Below are 22,228 nucleotides of genomic sequence, written 5' to 3' on the forward strand. Positions count from 1 at the left end.
GCTGTTGGTTTTGCATAAATGCCTTTTATTATGTTGAGGAATGTCCCTTCTATTCCTATTTTGCTGAGAGTTTTGATCAGGAATGGGTGTTGGATTTTTTCAAATGTCTTTTGTGCATCAATTGCTATGATCATGTGTTTCTTCTCCTTTGTTTTATTTATGTGGTGGATGACATTGATTGATTGTTTTTCAAATGTTGAACCTTCCTTGAATAACTGATATGAACTCCACTTAGCCATAAAGAATGATTTTCTTGATATGTTGTTGAAGGCTATTGGCTAGGATTTTGTTGAAGATTTTTGCATCTATATTCATGAGGGATATTGGTCTGTAGTTTTCCTTTTGAGTGATGTCTTTTTCTGTTTTTTGTATGAAGGTTATTCTTACTTCATAAAATGAGTTAGGAAGGATTCCATCCTTTTCTATGTTTTGCCATAGTTTGAGTAGGATGTCAGTTTCTGAATGTTTGGTAGAATTCTTTGGTAAAACCATCTGGACCAGGACTTGTTTTAGTTGGTAATTTTTTGATGACCTGTTCAATTCTTCTTTTGTTATGGATCTGTTCAACTTTTCTACATCATTCTGTTTTAGTTTAGGTAAGTGGTGTGTTTCTAGAAAACTGTCCATTTCCTCCAGATTTTCAAATTTGTTGGAGTACAGTTCTTCACAGTATCCTGATAATATCCTTTTTGTTTCAGTTGTTTCGGTTGTGATGTCACCCATTTCATTTCTTATTCATGTTATATGTATTTGCTCCCTCTTTTCCTTTCTTAAATTTGCCAGTGGTTGGTCAATTTTATTGATCTTTTTAAAAAACTAACTTCTGGGCTTACTGATTTCTTCTATTGACCTTCTATTTTCTGTTTCATTGATTTCTGCTCAAATCTTTATTATTTCCTTTCTTCTGATGACAGTGGGCTTTTCTTGCTCTTCTTTTTCTAATTGTTGGAGGTGTTGGTGTGAAGTGTTGATTTTGGCTGTTTCTTCTTTTTTGATGTGTGTATTTATTGCTATAATTTGGCCTCTGATCACTACTTTGGCTGTGTCCCAAAGATTTTGGTATGTTGTGATTTTATTCTCATTGGATTCAAGGAATTTTTGAATTTCAATTTTTATTTCTTCTCCCAGTCTTTATTAAGGAGGGTGTTGTTCCATTTCCATGTGTTTACTCTTTATCCATTCATCTTCCTATTGTTGATTTCTAATTTGATAGCATTATGATCTGAGAAGATGCTTTGCAGTATTCAATGTTTTTAAATTTATTAAGGCTTGCTTTATGGCCTAACATATGTTCTATCATGAAGAATGCTCCAAGTACACTGGAAAATAATGCATATTGTGCTGTTGTTTGATGAAGTGCTCTGTAGACATCTATAAGGTCAAGTTGGTGGATTGTATTGTTTAGCTCTTCTGCATCTTTGTTGAGTTTCTTTCCAGTTGTACTATCTTTCATTGAAAAAGGTGTATTAAAGTCTCCCCTTATGACTGACTATTGCCTTTTCAACTATTTTAAAGTCTGATTTATATATTTTGGGGCTCTTTCATTCGGTCCATAGATATTAATTTTGGTTATATTTTCATATTCAATTGATCCTTTAGTCATTGTGTTATGTCCTTCCTTGTCTCGTATGGTGGTTTTGTCTTAAAATCCATTTGTTCAGAAATTTATATTGCCACTCTTGCTCTTGTACAGTTCCCATTTGCTTGATATATCTTTTTCCAACCTTTGATTTTAGTCTATTTTTTGTCTTTCTCTCTAAGGTGTGTCTCTTGTTGATAGCATATTGATGGATTTAGTTTTCTTATCCAATCTGCAACTCTGCCTCTTGAGTGGAACATTTAATCCATTAACATTCAGTGTAATTATTGACAAGTATGAATTGGTTGCTGTCATTTTGTTGTATGTTTTTTCATGGAGTCCCTGGTTTCTTTGTTTCATATTATTTTCTGTGCTGAGCTCATTATGTTTATGAATCATGTTATCATTTCTTTTGTTGCTGTTGTCTAGTATATGCTGAATATTTGTGTTTGTCCTCTTTTTTTTTATTGTGATATGAAGTTTTATCATTTTTCTTTGCTGTTACCCTGTGATTTATAATTTTCTCCCCCAAATTAGAACAGTCCATTCTATTTTGTAATTCTCTTGACTTCCTCCCCATTTAGAATTTCTGTGACAACACCATATTTTCCATCTTTTTGGTTTGTAGTTGTCCTCACATGTCAATTGATGCCTCTGGTTCCTGTTTATAATCTTGTAAGCTAATTTCACTTTGGATATGTCTTTAGATGTGGTTTCTGGGTTTTGTCATCTTGTGTATCAATGGTCAGTTGTTATTTGCTATTTTTTGTTCTCTTTTCAAAGGACTCCCTTTAGTATCTCTTGTAAGGTTGGTCTGGTTTTAACATATTCCCTTAGTTTCTGCTTATCTGGAAATCTAATTTCACCGTCATATTTGATGGATAATTTTGCCAGGTATATAATTCTTGGTTGAAAATTTTTCTCTTTCAGGGTTTTATGTATACCATCCCATTGCCTTCTCACTTGCATGGTTTTCTGCCGAGAAATCAGAGCTTATTCATACTGGTTGTCCTTTGTAAGTCACTTTTTGTTTTTCCCATGCTGCTTTCAGGATTATTTTTTGTCTTCAGTTTTGATGATTTTGATGATGATATGTCTTGGTGATTTTCTTTTGGAGTCTATCCTGTTTGGGGTTCATATCCTGTACAGATATATTGTCATCTTTCATCATATCAGGGAAGTTATCCTCCAACAAATCTTGGACAACTTTCTCAATGGTTTTATTTTTCTCTTCCTGCTCTGGAATTTCAATGACATGTAGGTTATTCCTTTTGATGGTATCCCACATGAACCTTAGGCTTTCTTCAATTTGTTTTGATCTTTTTTCTGATTAATCCCTTTCCAAATAAGTACTCAGGTATTTGTCTTCAATCTCATTAATTCTGTCTTCCATTGCATCAATTCTACTCCATTATCCCTTCAATGTGCTATCTATTTCTGACAATTTAATATTAATCTTCTGGATTTCCATCTGTAGATTTTGAATCATTTCTAATTTTTCATTTATATTTTCATTTTCTTCTTGTATTTTCTTCCAAAATTCTTCTAGGCTTTTGTCTGTGTTTTCCTTGGTCTGTCTCTCAATCCTTTGAAGATAACTAAATATAATTCTTTTGAATTGCTTACTAGAGAGTTCCAATGCTGTTTTTTCCTTCAAGTATGTGTTCTGGGTCTATATCTTGTGCCTTTGTTTCTACCACTTTATCTTGCTTCTTTTTGTGGACTGTGATGGTCTGTTGTCTCCAAGACATCGTGACATTGTTGTACTTAGATCTTTGTTAACTGTTTGTGAAGAGCAAGCAAGGGTGAGTCAGGCTCTTTTATATGGTTGCTTATCATTGCCTCATTGGTAGAGAGGAAATGGTGGCTCTCACTCAGTAAGCGAAGCTGCAGGAAGTGTGGGTGTAGTTGTTTCGTATGGGGGCTGTTGCTGTCTTCCACTCAGTTAGACAAAAATTACAATTGAATAACCACCAAAAAAGTAAAAGCAAATGGACAAAAATATACCATATAATCACACAGGAACAGTAACCAAAAAATGAAAAAAGAGAAAAAAAAAACAAAAAAACAAAACACAATATCTGGAGAGAGGGCAATAAGAGAAAAAGGTAGAGAAGGAGAATAATGAAGAAGAAATGGGAAAAATGCAAAAAGAAAACAAGGAATAATGTTAACCATGAGAAAGAAATAAATTGTAGCCAGGATCAGGGGAAAGAAAGAAAGCTGAAAACTAGAACCTGGGAGGGGAAGAATGAAGAGTAATAATAAAAAGGACAAAAGTAATAATAATAATAGTAGTAGTTTTAAAACAGACAAAAGCAAACAAACTAAAAAACAGAAAAAAGAAAAATAATATTGGGGCAGGGTGGTGCAGGGCACCAAAATTCCATCTGAGCACACAGACTGGGATAGAATTCCCACTGGCCCAGAATGTGGGTGGGAGTGAGGGATGGCCACACCTCTGATTACCAAGAGGTTGTGGGGTATAAGAGTTACAAGGGGAATGTTGCACCTTTCCAATCATCCAAGTCCCGAATGTCCTTGGGGGTTCTGGCAAGTGGAGCCTGTTTTTAAGTCCCTGGAATCTGGGAGAATGCTGTTGCTTTAAATATCCAAAATGGTCAAGTCTCTTGTAAACATTAAAAATGGCTGTGCCCTCTGGACAGACAAAAGTCCACAGCTCAGCCTGCCTTCCTCTTCGCTGCTTCCCGTTTTATTCACCAGCCACCAGAGCAGTCCTCTGTGCAGTCCCTGGCTAGGAGGGCCAATTTTTAGGTTAATTCTTAGGTCCTACCATCACTTAGCAATATCCAAGCTGTCCATGCCATCAGGATTGCTTCCAGATCACAGGTCCATATGTTTCCTTTTTTGGTGTTTTCACGTAAATTCTTCTGCTAGTTTGCATTTAGTCCACTTCTATATCCTTCTTTTCAAGGCTAATGGGTCCAGGATTATCTTCTGTATGTGTGTTAATTGGTTCTCCTTTTCTTTGTTGAAGAGGGTCTGTGCAGTCTGTCTGCCTATTCTGCCATCTTACCGGAACTCTGTATATCTATAATTATTTTTCAATAAGTATAATACTGAACTAAGCAATTCCACTTTGAGGAAATTTCCTTAAATGGATATATCCATATAGCTTGTTTGTAATAGCAGAATTTGCAAACAACTTAAAAATCAATCACTAACATAATTTTTCAGTAAATTATGATGTATTTGGTATTATGGAATACTCTGGAGCTGCTAAAAATATGAAGCAAATGTGGGTATATTTAAAATTAAAATAAGTCTGTTGTTATTTTAGCTGCTTATTTCCCAGTCTGTCTTAGTCTGGAAGCTCCATCGAAAGCTATTCAATATCATAGAAATACAGAAACCTCCAATGACAGATAGGTAGTAGCTTTGCTTGAGGTACGTTGGCTGAGACTTAAACTGAGTCTTACAGATGGAGGATGAGAATTTGCTGTTGAACCATTCCAAACCCAAACCCATTGCCATCAGTTTGATTACAACTCATAGTGACCCTATAAGACAGAATAGATCTGTCACATAGGGTTTCTAATTCTGTAAATCTTCACAGAAGCAGATTGCATCATCATTTTCCTGAGGAGCAGCTGGTGGGTTCAAACTGCCAACCTTTTGGTTGGTTAGAAGCTGAATGCTTTAACCACTGCATCATCAGAACTCTTCCTGAACCATCACTGACCCCTAAAATAAGCCTAGGAAAATTTTAAAATAAAATAAATATGTATCAGAAAGGGTAAAAAAAAAAAAAAAAGTATAAAAATATCCCATTAAACAAAAAATGAAAACTATACCAACCTTCCATCATCCCCAAATATTAATCCCTAGCTGATAAGATGGCAAATTTGGTTGAGTGTCTTTCATTGAGGAGTATTCTGGAAGGTTGCCAAGCTCAGCTGCCTTTTTTGGCCCAAGAAACATAGCTCTGTCTCTGAACTTGTTTACCCTCTTCCTCAGGCAAACAAAAACCCTGTGGTTATTTAAGTAGATGCTAACAAAAAGAAGTAGCATGCAAATTGTAACTTTTATTATGGTTTCAAACATTTCTTTTGTATTATTTAGCTTTTTTGATAATTAAAATAATTATGAAGAATATGTTTCATCTTTACTTTTGGAGTATGCCCTTCTTTCTTTGGCTCTAGAGAGCTTACACAGTGATGTTAAGATTTAATTCAGGAGCAGTGGCATCTATCACCTGATGGATCACCTTCCCTCTCCAATGATTCACTCATGTTTTAGAGAACTAATCATTTTAGCTTTAAAATAATATGTTATTTTGGAAGAAATTAATCATCATCATCTAGGAATACTTTCATTTTTAAAATAGTTTAAAATATTAATGAATACTTAAAAATATGTTTCCATCTTTGTTCAACTGCTTATGAACACTTTGAAATATTTGGTTGGAATTATATATTTTAGATGCATTATCCTATTGTGTTTTTGTTCTTTCAGTTTTTAAATGAACTGTCTATGTGATCTTGGGCAAGTTACTCAACATCTTTGGACCTCATTTCCTGCTTTAGAAAGTAACAATCTCTAAAAATATAATTAAGTAATGCACTACTAAAAAAGAATAATAAAGTGGAATGTCTCACACTTCCTGATCTCAAAACCTACTATACAACCATGGTAGTTAAAACAGCCCGGTACTGGTACAATGAGAAAAAAACATAGACCAATGGAACAGAATTGAGAATTCAGAAGTAAATCCATCCACGGAAGGACAATAGATCTTTGACAAAGGGCCTAAACTCATTAAATGCAAAGGAAAAAATAGGAATAAACTTAGGGACTCTAATACATGGCATAAATACATTATCAAACATAGCTAAAAGTGCACAAACACCAGAAGGTAAAATAGATGACTGGAACTTCCTAAAAATTAGACATTCATCAGCATCAAAAGATGTCATCAAAACAATAAAATGAGACTAGGAAAAGTTTTTGACAACAACGTATTGCACAAGGAGCTAATCTCTAAAATTTATGGAAAACTTCAATACTTTAACAACAGCAGACAAATAATACAATTGAAAAACGGGCAAAAGTCATGAACATACATTTCACCAAAGAAGACATTCAGACGGCCAAAAAACACAAGAAGTGCCTTCCATCATTAGCCATGAAAGAGGTGCAAATCAAAAAACATGATGTATCATTTCACCCCAATGTTAATAGCAAAGTTCAAAACAAAACAATAAATGCTGGCAAGGGTGTGCAGAGACTGGAAACCTCGTACACTGCTGATGGGACTGGAAAAGGGTGCAACCACTATGGAAAATGGTATAGCACCCTAAAAGAGCTGGAAATAGAAATATCATATGATCCAGCAATCCCACTACTAGATGTATATTTTAGAGAAATAAGAGCTGTGACACAAACAGATATATGCACTATACACCCATGTTCATTGTAGCGCTATTCACAATAGCAAAAGAATGGAAACAACCTATATGCCCGCCAATGGATGAATGGATAAACAATGTTACATACACAACAATGAAATATTACACAACATTAAGCAGCAATGATGAATTTGCAAAACATCTCATAACATAGAAGAACCTAGGAAACTTTATGCTGAGTGAATTTAGTCAATCACAAAAGGACAAATATTGTATGAGACCACTATTGTAAAAAGTCAATAAAATGTTTATATACCAAAAGAAATATTGTTTGATTGTTGTAAAGTGTGCGAGAAGAAGGGAGGACAAATCACTAACTAGAGAGTAAAGACATATTAACTTGGGTGAAGGGGAAGGTAATACACAATAAGGAGTATATCTGTTTTATAAATTACTTGTTCAAAATAAAAATGTGAAATTTATGTATTTATTTTAAGTTGATCCAAAATGAGTATGGCATCAAAATAACATGTATCCCATGAACAACAACAACAACAAAAAAAAAAAAACCTACTACCAGCACTTTGATTGTGATGCACAGAGACTCCCCTAGGTTTCCAAGACTGAATCTTTACAGAATCAGACTGCCTCAACTTCCTACAACAAAGCAGGTAGTAAGTTCAAGCTTTCAACCTTTTTGTTAGCAGCCCAGTGTCTTAACCACAGTACCACTAGAGCTCCTTGTTGTTGTTGTTGTTATGTGCCATCAAGTCGGCCCCGACTCATAGCGACCCCTCCTTGGGTTTCCAAGGCAGTATCACTACGGAAGTAGGATTGCCCAACCTTCCTTCCGAGGAGTGGCTGGTGGGTTTGAACCACCAGCTGTCTGGTTAGCAGGCAAGTGTCTTAGCCACTATGCTACGAGAGCCCCCTTATGTATCCTATAATCGCTAGCAAATAAAAGATGTCTAACAAATGTTTTTGTTGGCTAAGATTATATACGTAACTAAGGTCTCGTCTACTTCAAATTATTTTGTAAGCATATGAGTTCAGGAATCAACTTTATATAATTTTCTATATGTTAATAATTTGTCATGATAATAATAACATCCATTTAAAAAGATTATGGATTAGAAGTGGCCCAATGAAAAGTTACTTATTTTTTTTAAGGTTTATCTTTGTGACATATTAATACAGACATAAATGATATAGATATTTGCATGCTTCTTGAGCACCTAATATACACAAAATTATAGTTTGAATTTCATTAACAGAGGAGATGAAGTCAATAAAAGAAAATTGGTTTTGTTAACTAACTTCTTGGACACCAATCAGCATTTCAATTGTCTTAAAGGTATCAACTAGGTAATATTGTTTATATAATGTCAGATAATCAACCATATTCAAATGCTAAAGCACGACATACAGAGGAATGATTAATCTATTGCATTTTCTACATAAAGAAACAATTTTTCTCCAGCTCAGCATTCAAATTAGACATTCTGAAAAGAGGTTTTTGAAAGAAATTAGATATTAATGATGAACATGTAGTGAACATCTAATGGAAAGATATACTAAATAATGTTAAGGTATGGGTTTAACTAATGGAGAGACTGATTCAGCTTTCAGAACCAATCATTTGAAAGAAGGAGTTCGTGGGTGGAACAAACCATTAAACAGGTGGCTAGGAACCAGTTCAAATCCACCCAGATGCACCTTGGAAGTAATTTTTGGAAGTCTAAATTGGTTCAAACCCACCAACCACTTCTCAGAAGGAAGATGGGACAATTTACTTCCATAGTGATACTGCCTCAGTGCAAAAACGACAAGGAGGCCACATGTTCTGACCTCCTCTAACCCTACAAGGGGAAGACAGGATTACCAGCAGTAACCCAAGGCCTATTCCTGCCAGGCCAGACATGTTGCCTTCCTCCAGCCCTTTCTTCAACCGTTCCTCCCAGAGCACCCACCACCTCTCTCCTGGGTTCGATAATTCGCTGCAGTGGCCACACAGAACTCACAGATTACAAGGTTTATTAGGGAAGCACCAAGCTACAACTCAAGTCCAGGAAGAACGCTCAGTCTCTCTCCCAGCCCACCGTCCCTCAGCCAAGAGTCTCTCACAGTCTCTTTCCCAGCAGTGCCGGTCCCTCGGTGTCTCACTCAGCGTTGCGTGTCTCTTGCGGCTCTTTCCCAGCAGCACGTGTCTCTTTCAGGGGTGCGTGTCTCTTTCGGCAGCACGTCTTCCTCCACCAGCAGTCAGAGAGAGTTCTGCCTCCAGGAGGCCTCCTTTTGAGCCTGGAAGGGTGGTCAAACTAGCCAATCACAGCATCAGAACTCTAAGCACATGAGAGAGAGTGGGAACTTCCCAGAACATTGTGTTGTGCCACGCCCAACAGAAATAACCCAGGTGGGCGACTTTAAAATCAGGATCTCCTCCGTAGCTAATAGCAATTCCCACCTTAGAGTTTACAAAGACTTATGGGTAGAAAAGCCACACTAAGTAATTTACTACACCGCACTCAGAAACCCAAGGAGGGGTTGCTATGAGTCGGGTCCGACTCGACGGCACATAACAATAACAACAAAGTTGGGAGCTCTGGTAGCATAGTGCCCAATACACTTGACTGCTAACCAGAAGGCTGGCAGTTCGAACCCACCAGCCACTCCTCAGAAAGAAGATGGGGCAATCTACTTCCATAGCAATACTGCCTTGGAAACCCAAGGAGGGGTCACTATGAGTCAGGTCTGACTCAACAGCACATAACAACAACAAGTTGGAAATATCATAGTCATTGAAAACCTTATGGAGACACACATGAGGTCACCATGAATCAGAATTAACTTCAAGACAACTGGTTCATTGGTTTTAAATTGAAAGAGAAAACCTTATTGCTATAGGAAGTAGGATCTTGTTGAATTCCTTATCAATTTATAGGTGTATTAGCACAATAAATTGATTTTGAATTTCTTAAGTGGAAATAGGTAAGAGATGCCAACCATTGCATATCATATAGGAATTTCAATCTAGAGGCACTGTAATTTATGTTACAAAGGAAGCATGAAATATGGAATACCATTAAAGTATTATTAAATGACAAGAGCTTTATGAAGCTTTGTTGATATTTGCATACAGAACATGATAGTTCAGTAAGGAAGTGAGAAGAGCATTTGAATGAAAGCTTAGCTGAAATGAAGTGGGGAACATCACTGTCAAGTAGATCTGATTTTATACATGATCTTCTCTGAAAGGGATTTACCATCACTGCAAAGAGAGACAGAATAGTTGTGAGGCAAAGTTCCAAATATTTGTCAGGCAGGAAATCCTTCAATATAGCTAACTTTTTAAAGTTAGAATGAGGTTGGTGATAACAGAGAGGTGTGGAAATTGTTTATTCTGAGAGTTTGTCATTATTAGAATGAGTGCTATGTATTTGAATCAAGATGTCTAATAAGTTCTTGAAATCATTTCTATTGGAAATAATTGTTCTTCTTGCTTCATTTGCTTCATATTATTTCTTGATCTGGACACTTAAAAAAAATCATGGTGAGATCCAGTAAGATGGTGAAATAGGCAGACAAACCACACAGACTCTCTTCAACAAAGAAAAGAGGAACGAGTTAACACAGATACAGAACATTGTCCTGGAGCCCTGAGCTTTGAAAGGAAGGATACAGAAGTGGACTAAACTCCAACCAATAAAAGAACCTGCATGAAAACACCAAAAAAGGAGAAATACAGAGCTGCACATTGTCAACTATTCTAATGAAACAGGCAGCTTGGAAATTGCCATGTGGCTTTAGGACCTAAAATTTGGCCCTGCCAGCCAGGGGCTAAACAGAGGACCACATTGGTGGCTAGTGAATAAAAGAGGAAGCAGTGAAGAGGCAGACGGGCTGAGCTGTGGACTTCTGGCTGTCTGGAGGGTGCAGCCATTTTGAATGTTTACAAGTGGTTTGACCATTTTGGATATTTAAGGCAATAACATTTTCTCAGATTCCAGGGACTTGAGAATAGGCTTCATTTGCTAGTGACCACAAGGACATACTAGACACTAGGGACTGGAAAGGTTCTAGTTTTCAACTTTTTCTCTTTACCCTTTTCCCGATTCCCATTTTTTTTTCTTTCTTGTGGTTCTCTCCATTTCTTGTTTTTCTTTTTGCATTTCTCCCATTTTTTCTTTCATTATTTGATTATTCTACCTCTTTTCTCTTATTCCCACTTCCTCAAATATTGTGGTGTTTTCCCCCTCCATTTTTTCTTTCTTTCATATTTCTTTTGGCTTTTAAAAGTATTTCTCTAAATATTTTCTCTCATTTTTGCCTCTCCTTATTTTTTCTTTCTCTTTTTGGTGATTGTTCTCAAGTGTTTATGCAGCATGTGTTTTTTTGTCCTCTTGCTTGCTGGTTTTTTGATTGTTGTTTTCATCTAATGAAGTGGGAGACAGCAAAAGTGCACATAGGACCCAAACACACTCACACTTCCTGCAGCTCTCCTTAATGAGTGAGAGCCACTCCTTCCTTCTGCACCAACTGGCCAGTGATACACAATAATCAATGACAGCCTGACTCACTCTCAACTGTTCTTCACAAACAGTTAACAGAGATCTATGCAGTCACTCTCATTCTCTATCACACCTACCAGGAGACAGGATATGAGTGTATAACTGCTACCAACTAGCACATAGAGTACCACAGTACCCAGTTTATTCAGATACACACACACACAAAATATATATATATATATATATATATATATATATATATATATATATATATATATTGGGCAAATCACTCCAATGTATCATCACCAATTAGATATAAATACAACAAAGTAATAATGCCAAAGTAATAAAACAGACCATCACAGTCCATACAAAGAAGCAACATAAACCAATAGAAATAAGGGAGCAGGATACAGACATAGAACACATCCCTGAGGAAGAAGCATCATTGGAACTCCCCGATAAGAAATTCAAAAGAATTATACTTAGGTACCTTCAATGGATTGAGAGACAGATCAAGGAAAACACTGGCAAAACTCTAGAACAATTTCAGAAGAAAATACAAGAAGAAAGTGTCAAAATAAATGAAAAATTAAAAATGATACAAACTCTCCAGATAAAAACCCAGAAGATTAATACTAAATTTTCAGAAATATAAAAGACATTGAAAGAGCAAAGGAGTATAATTGATGTAATGGAAGACAGAATTAATGAGATTGAAAAAAAAAATCCTTGAATACTTCTTCGGAAAGGGATCAATCAGAAAAAAGATCAAAACAAACTGAAGAAAGCCTAAGATTCATGTGAGACACCATCAAAAGTATTAACCTACATGTAATAAGAATTCGAGACAGGGAGAGGAAAAGAAAACCACTGAGAAAATTGTCCAAGAGTTGTTGGAAGAGAACTTCCCCAATAAGATGAAAGATGAGAATATATCCGGTCAGGAAATCCAAACAACCCCAAATAGGATAGACCCGAAAAGAAAATCACCAATACATATCACCATCAAACTCACCAAAACCAAAGACAAAGAAAGAATCTTGAAAGCATCATGAGAAAAATGAAAAATTACCTACAAAATTACAAACCATTAAGTCTAAGCTCTGATTTCTCAGCAGCAACCATAAAGGTGAGAATAAAATGGGATGGTATATATAAAGCCCTGAAAGAGAAAAATTTTCAACCAAGAATTATATACCTGGCAAAATTGTCTCTCAAATATAATGGTAAAATTAGGACATTTCCAGATAAGCAGAAACTAAGAGAATTTGTTAAAACCAGACTAACCTTACAAGAGATACTAAAGGGAGTCCTTTGATCAGAGAACCAATAACAGCAAACAACAACCAATCATTAATACACATGATGTCATAAACTAGAAACTACCACAGCTATGGAAGTATCCAAGGTAAAATAAGCTTACAAGATTATAAACAGGGAATTAGAGATGTCAATTTGCAAATAAGGACAACTACAAACAAAAATGAGGGAAAAAAATAGTGTAGTTATAAAACTTCTAAATGGAGAGGAAGTCAAGAGTGTTGCAAGATAAAATGGACTGTTCTAAACTCAGGGGAGAAATTTATAAGTCACAGGGTAACCGCAAAGAAAAATGATAAACTTTCACACCACAATAAAAAAGAAGACAAGCACAAATATTTAGCGAATACTAAAACAATAGCAACAAAAGATATGATAACATGATTCATAAACAAAATGAGCTCAGCAAAGAAAATTATATGGAACAAAGAAACCAGGAACTCCAGGAAAAAAATGCATAACAAAAGACAGGAAAAAAATCATACTTGTCAATAATTAAACTAAATGTCAATGGATTAAAGGCACTGCTCAAGAGACAGAGTTGCAGAATGGATAGAAAAACAAAACCCATTAATACGCTTTCTACAAGGGACACACCTTACAGACAAAGAAAAAAAATAGACTAAAAATCAGAGGGTGGAAAATGTGTATCAAGCAAATGGCAACAAAAAGGGCAGGAGTGACAATATTAATTTCTGATAAAATTGACTTTAAGATAAAAACCACCTTAAGAGACAAGGAAGGACATTATATAATGATTAAAAGATCAATCAAACAAGAAGATAAAACCATAATAAATCTCTACAGACCAAATGAAAGAGCCATAAAATTTATAAATCAGACTAACAGAATTGAAAAGACGAAAAGACAAATAAACAACTCCACATTCATATTGTTGTTGTTGTTGTTGTTATTTGCCATCGAGTCGGCCCCGACTCATAGCGACCCCTCCTTGGGTTTCCGAGGCAGTATCACTACGGAAGTAGGAATGCCCAAGGAGACTTTAATACATCACTTTAAATCACAGATAGAACTGAAAAGTAACTCAACAAAGACACAGAAAAACTAAACAATGCAATCCCTCAATTTGACCTTATAGACATCTACAGAGTACTTCACCCAACAACAGCACAATATACATTCTTTTTCAGTACACATGGAACATTCTCCTGGATGGACCATATGTTAGGCCCTAATGCAAGCCTTAATCAATTTAACAACATTGAAATACTATAAAGGATCTTCTCAGGTCACAATGCAATCAAATTAGAAATCAACAAAAGAAGATCAATGGAGAAAGAGGAAATACTTGGAAACTGAACAACATGTTTCTTAAGAATGACTGGGTAAGAGAAGAAATAAAAAATGAAATTCAAAAACTCCTTGAATCAAACCAGAATGAAAGCACAACATGCCAAAATATTTGGGACAAAGCAAAAGCAGTGATCAGAGACCAATTTATAGCAATAAATACACACATCAAAAAAAGAAGAGTCAAAATCAACACCTTAAAACAACCTACCCAACAATTAGAAAAAGAACAGCAAGAGAAGCCAACAATCTTCAGATGAAAGGAAATAATAAAGCTTTGAGCAGAAATAAATAAAACAGAAAATAGAAAAAAAATAAAAAAGACTAGAAATTGTTATTTTTTTAGAGTTGAGTAAAATTGGTAAACTGCTTGCAAACTTAACAAAGGAAAAGAAGGAGAAGATGAAACTAACAACTAATAAATGAAAGGGGTGACATCACAACAGAACCAATAAAAATAAAAAGAATAATATCAGGATATACGAAGAACTGTACTACAACAAATTTGAAAACCTAGAAGAAAAGGACAGATTTCTAGAAACACATTACTTATCTAAACTAACACAGACTGAGGTGGAAAAATTGAACTGACCCGTAACAAAAGAAGAAATTGAACAGGTGATAAAAAAAATTACCAACAAAAAAAAAGTCCTGGTCCAGATGATTTCACTGGAGAATTCTACCAAACATTCAGAGAACAATTGACACCAATCCCACTCAAACTATGCCAAAACATAGAAAAAGATGGGGTCCACCTAAATTCATTTTATGAAGCAAGTATAACCTTTATACCAAAACCAGGCAAAGACATCGCTAAAAAGGAAAACACAGACCAATATCCCTCATGAACTCTTGTTGTTGTTAGGTGCTGTCGAGTTGTCTCCGACTCATAGCGACCTTATGAACAGAACAAAACATTGTGTGGTCCTGTGCCAGACTCATGATCCTTACTACACCTGAGCACATCATTGTAGCCAGTGTATCCATCCATTTTGTTGAGAAGCTTCCCCATTTTCTTTGACCCTCCATTTTACCAAGCATGATATTTTTCTGTAGAGAATGGTTTCTTCTGATAACCGTGACCAAAATAGGTGAGATGAAGTCCAGCCTTCCTCATTTCCAAGGAGCATTCCGGCTGCACTTCTTCCAGGATGGATTTGTTAGTTCTTTTAAAAGTCCGTGGCACTATCAGCATTCTTCTCCAACACTGCAACTCAAAAACATCAACTGTTTTTTGGTCTTCCTTATGCATTGTCCAGGTTTCACATGTGTAAGAGGCGATTGAAAATACCATAGCCTGGGTTAGGTTCACCTTAGTTTTCAAGAAGTCTTTGGTTTTCATCACTTGGAAGAGGTCTTTTGAAGCAGATTTGCCCAATGGACTACATCATCTCATGTCTTGACTGCTACTTCCATTGGTGTAGATTGTAGAATCAAGTAATATGAAGTCTTTGACAGCTTCAATCTTTCTCTCCGTTTATCATGATGCTGCTTATTGGTCCAGTTGTGAGGATTTTCATTTTCTTTATATTGAGGTATAATCCATAATGCAGGCTGTAGTCTCTAATCTTCATCAGTAAGTGCTTCAAGCCATCTTCACTTTCAGCAAGCAAAAATGTGTTATCTGCATATCACAGGTTGTTAATGAGTCTTCTCCAATCCTGATTCCACATTCTTCTTCATATAATCCAGCTTCTAAGACTATTTGCTCAGCATACAATTTTTAAAAATTTTATTTATTTTATTGTTGTTCTTGGTGAGAATATACACAGAAAATCACACCAATTCAAGTTTCTATATGCATGATTGAGTGAAGTTGGTTACATTTTTTGAGTTGTGCAACTATCTTAACCCTTCTTTTCTGAGTCGTTCCTCCCCATTAACACAAACTCACTGCCCCTTAAGATTCTTATCAATATACTTGTAGAAACATTGTCTTTCTCAGCATATAAATTGAATAAGTGTGGTGAGAGGATACAACACTGACACACTCCATTCCTGATTTTAAACCATACAGTATCCCCTTGTTCTTTTTGAATGACGGCGTCCTGATCTATGTACAGGTTCCTCATGAGTACAATGAAGTGTTCTGGAATTCTCATTCTTCTCAATGTTATTCATAATTTGTCATTATCCACACAATCAAATGCATTTGTATAATACACAAACATGAGTAAACATCTTTCTGGTATTATTTACTTTCAGCCAAGATCCATCTGACATCAGCAATGATATCCCTCATTCCAAAACCTCTTCTGAATCCAGCTTGCATTTCTGGAAGTTCTCTGTCAATGTACTGCTGCAAGCATTTTTGAATTATCTGCAGTAATATTTTACATACATGTGATATTAATGATATTGTTAGATAATTTCCAAATTGTGTGAGATCACCTTTCTTGGGAATGGGTACAAATATGGGTCTCTTCAGTCACATGGCCATGTAGCTGTCTTCCAAATCTCTTGACATAGTAGATTGAGTGCCTCCAGTGTGGCATCTGTTTGTTGAGACATCTCAATGAGTATTTGGTCAATTTGGTGGAAGTTCTTCACCACTTCCTTCAGTGCAGTCTTGACTTTTCCTTAAATACTTTTGGTTCTTGATCATATGCCACCTCCTGAAATGGATTAACATCAAACAATTCTTTTTGTTAGAGTGATTATGTGTATTCCTTCCATATTCTTTTGATGTTTCCTGCACCATTAAATATTTTGCACATAGACTATTTCAATATTGCAACTGTAGGCTTAAATCTTTTCCTCAGTTCTTTCAGCCTAAGAAATTCTGAGCAGGCTCTTCCTTTTTGGTTTTCTAACTCCAGGTCTTTACACATTTCATTATAATAATTAGCTTTGGCTTCTTGAGCTGTTCTTTGAAATCTTCTGTTCAGCTCTTTTGTGTTGTCATTTTTTCCATTTGCTTTAGCTACTCTCCACTCAAGGGCAAGTTTCAGAGCCTCTTCTAACATCCATTTTGGTCTTTTCTACCTTTCCTGTCTTTTCAATGACTTTTTGTTTTCTTCATGGATGATGTTCTTGATGTCATCCTTCGATTCTTCAGGTTTTCGGTCACTGATGTTCACTGCACCAAATCTGTTCTTTAGATGGTCTCTAAATTCAGGAATAATATTATCAAAGTCATATTTTTCTCTTGTGGACTTCTTTTAATTGTCTTCAACTTCAACTTGAACTTGCATATAAGCATTTGATGATCAGTTCCACCCTCATGAATATAGATGCAAAAATCTTCCACAAAATCCTACCCAACAGACTCCAACATCATATGCAAAAAATAAAACATTATGGACATGTGCAGTTCATATCAGGTATGCAAGGATGATTCAACATTAAAAAAAATAATCAATGTCATCCATTACATAACTAAAACAAAGGACAAAAAAAAAGATTATCATAACAACATCGATGCAGAAAAGGCATTTTATAAAATCCAACACCCATTTCTGATCAAAACTCTCAGCAAAAGAGGAATAGATAGAACATTCCTCCACAAAATAAAGAGCATATATGCAAAACCAACAGCTAACATGATTCTCAATGGAGAGAGACTGAAACCATTCCTCTTGCAAACAGGAACCAGACAAGGATGCTGTTTATTACTACTTCTATTCAACATTGTATTGGAAGTCCTAGACAGGGCAATAAGGCAAGAAAGGGAAATCAAAAGGATCCAAATTGGTAAGGAAGAAGTTAAACTATCCCTATTTGCTGATGATATGATCGTGTACATAGAAAACTCAGAAGACTCAGTAAAAAATCTACTGGAATTAATTGAGAGATTTAGTATCATTGGAGGATACAAGATCAACATCCAAAAAATCAATTGGATTCCTCTACACCAGCAAAGAGATTGCTGAAGAAGAAATGAAGAAATCAATACAATTTACAATAGCTACAAAAAATAAAAATAAAATATTTGGGAATAAATCTTACCAGTGACACAAAAATCCTGTATAAAGAAAACTACAAAAGACTGCTTCAAGAAACCAAAAGAGATCTTCATAAATGGATGATCAAACCATGCTTGTTGATAGGGAGATTGAACATTGTGAAAATGTCAGTTCTACTCAAAGCAATCTACACATTCAATGCAATCCCAATCCAGATTCCATCAACATTCTTTAAGGATATGGAAAAAACAATCACTAACTTTATATGGAAAGGAAAGATACCTCAGATAAGCAAAGTACTATTGAAGAAGAAGAACAAAGTAGGAGGTCTTACCCTCCCAGATCTCAAAATCTACAACACAGCCACAGTTGTCAAAACTGCCTGGTATTGGTACAATGACAGACACAAAGACCAATGGAATAGAATTGAGAACCCAGAGACAGATCCTTTGACTTATAGTCAGTTGATCCTTGACAAAGGGCTGAAATTCATTAAATGGAGAGGAGAATGTTTGTTTAATAAATGATGCTGGCAAAACTGGATATCCATTTGCAGAAAAATGAAACAAGATCTGTACCTCACCCCATACACAAAAGTGAACTCCAGATGGATCAAAGACTTAAATGTGAAACCTAAAATTATAAAGTTCCTCAATGGAAAAATTGGAACATATTTAGGGGCCCTAATATATGGTATAAATAGACTATCAAGCATAACCCAAAATGAACAAACAGCAAAAGAGAAACTAGATGAATGGGACCTTCTAAATATCATTTTTTTTTTTTTTTTTTTTAATGTGCTTCCAAAGACTTTTCCAAAAGAGTGAAAAGAGATCCTACAGATTGGGGAAAAAATATTTGGTAACGACATATGTGACAAGGAACTTATCTCTAGAATTTATAGAAGACTTCAACACCTCAACAACAAAAAGGCAAATAATGCAATTAAAAAACGGGCAGAAGACATGAATAGACCCTTCACCAAAGAGCATATTCAGGCGACCAAATAGACCCAATGGTGAGTCTTTCCTTGTCCAGAGCAAAGAAGAATTAAGAAAGCCAAAAACACTCTGGAAGCATAGTGCCTAAGGCACTTGACTGCTAACCAGAAGGCCTGCAGTTCAAACCCACCAGCCACTCCTTAAAAGGAAGGTTGGGCAATCTACTTCCAAGTGATACTGCCTTGGAAACCCAAAGAGGGGTTGCTACGAGTTGGGTCCCACTCAATGGCACATAACAACAACAAGTGACTGGTATAAGATGCAATCCTCAGGCTATATGACTTTGAGACCAGAAGACATAGATGGTGCCTGGCTACCACTGCCAAACACTTGGAGGGGGATTTCTGTAGGAGATCCTGGATGGAGTGGGAGAACAGGGTGGAACAAAACTCACAATCATTAAAAAAAAAAAGGACCAGTTTTGCTATTCTGATAGAGACTGTCAGAACCAAGGAGGCTATGGCCCCTAGCAGCCCTTAGATCTGGAATTGAACCCACTTCTGTGGCTTCCAGCCAAACAAAAGATAGGCATAGGAGGTGAACACTTACATTAGGTACATACACTCCTTGGGAAGATCAATTATGAGAGAATAGAAGGGCTGTGTATGCACAGGGAGACAGCTCAGGGGGCAGGAGTGCATGGAGGGAAGGACACCAGGAAGAGGTAACTATGGGGAGGGAGTGAGAGGGGAGCTGTTCTGTTGTGAGAAATTATAGTCAATGTCATGAGACAAAGTATTTGTGAAATTATATGGAAAGTGAATTTGCTCTGTAAATTTTCACCCAAATCACAATAAAAATAAATAATAGTTATAAAAAAATAAGTAAAAAGGGGGGGAAGCAAGAACCCATTAAAATTGAAAATGGTGAATTTCATGATATATGAATCATATTTCAATAAACTGTTTAAAAATGTATTATTTGATCAAACATGACAACAACAACAAGACCCTAAAGTTACTATATGAATATTAAAAAAAAAAGCAAAAACAAAAGCAAAAAACAGCTGAATGCCCGTTCTTTCCGAGCACTGTTAGGAATAAAAGAATTGAGATGTACCAAAATTTTACAAATAACAAAGAATGATAATGGAATATTAAATAACTTTATGGTAATATACTCAACACCTTGGATGAAATTAACCCTGCTTTTGAAAGACACAAAAAACCCAAGCTCAGAATATCATTCAACAAATAGATGACTTGAAACACTGTATCTGTTAAATAAATTGAATTTGTGGTCAACAAAACTTTGCACAAAGAAAACTCCAGGTTAGCTTCAGAAAGAGAACAAAAATCTATGAACTTTTAATAAAGGAAATGATAACAGCTCTACACAAACTCTTCCATAATGTTAAAGAAGAGGGGATCCTTCTCAACTTAATCTATAAGATCAGCATACCTTAATATCAAATCTACAGAAAACAAACAAACAGCTCATTTGCACTGAGTCAATTCAAACTTATAGCACCCCTAGAGAACAGAGTAGAACTGCCCCATAGGGTTTTAAATGTTGTAATTTTTTTCAGAAGCAGACTGCCACATCTTTCCCCTGCAGAGCATGTGATAAGTTTGAACCGTTGACCTTACAGTTAGCAGCCTAGCATTTTAAGCACTGTGCCTCCAGAGCTACTTAACCTAGACAAAGACATTAAAAAAAAAGAAAAGAAAATTACATACAGAAATATCAAAGAAAGATATACACAAAAATTCTAAGCACAATTTCAACAAAATTAAATGCAACAAAAATAAAATATCATACATCATGGCAAGTGGGGTTTATCCAGGCATGTAAGTTTAGTTCAACTTTCAAAAATTAATCAATTGATCTGAACTCACACCTGTGACTTCCAGTCAAACAGTAGATAAGCATGTAATGTGAACATTTATACAAGATAGGTACACTCCTTTGAATAATCAAGTATGGGGTATCAGAAGGGCAGTATTTGCACAGGGTGACACCTCAGAGGTCAGGAATGCATAGGAAAGAAGGACATAGGGAAAAGATAACCACAGGGAGGAAATGGGAAGACAGCTGTTACATTATGGGAATTGCAATCAGTGTCTTGAAATAAAATGTATATGAACCGCTATATGGAAATAAATTTGCTCTGTAAATGTTCACCCAAAAACATTAAAAAACAAAAGAAAGGAAAAAAAAAAAAATAACCAAGCAACGTAACTCACCATATTAATAGATTAATATGATGATATTCTCAATCAATGAAAAATTATTTGATAAAACTAGACATCTATTCTTGATAAAATCTTTAGTCAAACTTGAAAGAGAAAGAAAATTATACTATCTGATAGGAGGCACCTATGAGAAACCTACAACTAGCTTATACTTAATGGTGAAAGAATTAATGCTTTCACCCTATGATAAAGAAAAACAAATATTTCTGTTCTTACCAATCTATTCATTATTATTCTGAAGTTTTCACTAGCATAATAAGGCAAGTGAAAGAAATACAAGGCATCTAAATTGGAAAGGAAGAAGTAAAACTGAACAATATGATTATTTACATAAGTCTTATGGAATCTAGGGAGAAAAAAAAAAAACTATTAGAAGTAATAAGTGAATGTAGCAAGTTGCAAGATACAAGATCAGTATAAAAAGATCTGTTGTATCTCCATACTAGCAATGGACAATTGGACATTGAAATTAAAAAAGAAAAAAAGAAAGAAAGAAAAACTTTTGTGAAAACACAAAACTACAAAAAAATTGCTTCTCACAAATTTGTCCAAGGTCTATTGCTGAAAGAAATTGAAAATTACCCAAAGAAGTGGAGAGATAGACCATGTTCATGGGTCAGATTATGGAATATTGCTAAGCCATAAGTATGTGCCTATAATTAATATTCATCCCAATCTCACAGGGGTTTCCGAGGCAGTATCTTTACAGAAGTAGATTGCCCAACCTTCCTTCTGAGGAGTGGCTGGTGGGTTTGAACTGCGAGCCTTCTGGTTAGCAGTCAAATGCCTTAGGCACTATGCCACCAGCTCCTAATCAAAATATGAGTAGGCTCTTTTTTATGGAAATTGTTAAATTGATTCTAAAATTCACAGAAAATACAAAAGACAAAACAATCAAAGAAAAGAACAAACCGGACTTATATTACCTAAATTCAAAACGAAGTGAAATCTATAGTTATCAAGACAGTATGTTATTGAAGACAGTACAGTAGATAAATAGATCAATGAAACAGAACAGTAGGTCTAGAAATAGACCTGTG

The sequence above is a fragment of the Orycteropus afer genome, unplaced genomic scaffold, assembly GCF_000298275.1.
Source record: "Orycteropus afer afer isolate SDZICR_OR568_19922 unplaced genomic scaffold, OryAfe1.0 scaffold00019, whole genome shotgun sequence".
Taxonomy (NCBI): domain Eukaryota; kingdom Metazoa; phylum Chordata; class Mammalia; order Tubulidentata; family Orycteropodidae; genus Orycteropus; species Orycteropus afer.